A 1,321-nucleotide genomic window follows, 5' to 3' on the forward strand; every position below is an offset into this window, starting at 1 on the left:
TTTTTTTATTTCACTTTTTATTTCTTCTATTACCCAGTAGTTGTTAAGCAGTGTATTGTTCAACTTCTATGTTTGATGTTTTTTCCTTGATCTTCCTACTATTAATTTCTAATTTTATAGAATTGTGGTCTGAGAAGATGCTTTGTAGTATTTCAATGTTTTTTAATTTATTTAGGCCTGGTTTATGTCCTAACATATGATCTATTCTGGAGGACAATCCATGTATACTGGAGAAGAATGTGAATTGTGCTTTTGATGGGTGGAATGCTCTGTATATATCTATGAGGTCAAGTTGATTGATTGTGTTGTTGAGTTCTTCGGTACCTTTGTTGAGTTCTTTTCTAGTTGATCGGTCCCTCCTTGACAGTGGTGTGTTAAAGTCTCCTACTACTTTTGTAGAGTTGTCTATTTTCCCTTTCAATTCAATTAATATTTGCTTCACATATTTTGGACCACTTTCATTGGGTACATAGATATTTATTATCGTAATGTCTTCTTTGTCAATTGACCATTTCAGCATATATAGTGGCCTTCTTTATCTCATATGTTGTTTTTCACCTTAAAGTCTATTTTATCAGAAATTAATATTGCCACTCCTGTTCCTTTTTTGGTTACTGTTGGGTTGGTATATATTTTTCCCACACCTTAACTCTTAATTTGTCTTTATCTTTGTGTCTAAGGTGGGTCTCTTGTAGGCAGCATACCAATGGGTCCTCTTTTCTTATCCAGTCTGCCACTCTCTTTCTCTTGATGGGTGCATTTACTCCATTCACATTGAGTATAATTAGTGATAGATATGAATTGATTGGTGTCATTCTAGTGTGGTTTTTTTTTTTTGTTGTTGTGTTTTTGGAGTTTCCATGGCCCACATACTTTTCTGTGCTTAGTTCGTTTTGTTGTCAAGTGTTTCCTCTGTTTTCTTCTTTATTGTTGGTTTTGTGCTTACTAAACTCAAATGTTTTCCTTCCTTCTGGGTTTGCTTAAGGGGATTGTTAATTTTCTCTGTGATTACCTTGGAGTGAATTCTTGTCTCTATATTTTTGGAACAGTCTGTTCTATGAGGGCATTGTCCTGTTTTCCTCTCTATTTGGAAGTTTGTACCTAGAACTTTTATTCCCTTTATTTGGTTAGTTAGGAGCTCTGGTGGTGTAGTCCCTAAGGCATTTGACTATTAACTGGAAGGCTGGCAGTTCAAACCCACCAGCCACTCCTCAGAAGGAAGGTTGGGCAATCTACTTCCATAGTGATACTGCCTTAGAAACCCAAGGAGAGGTTGCTATGAATTGAATCCAACTCGACAGCAGTGAGTTTTTTTGTTTTT

The sequence above is a fragment of the Orycteropus afer genome, unplaced genomic scaffold, assembly GCF_000298275.1.
Source record: "Orycteropus afer afer isolate SDZICR_OR568_19922 unplaced genomic scaffold, OryAfe1.0 scaffold00300, whole genome shotgun sequence".
NCBI lineage: Eukaryota > Metazoa > Chordata > Mammalia > Tubulidentata > Orycteropodidae > Orycteropus > Orycteropus afer.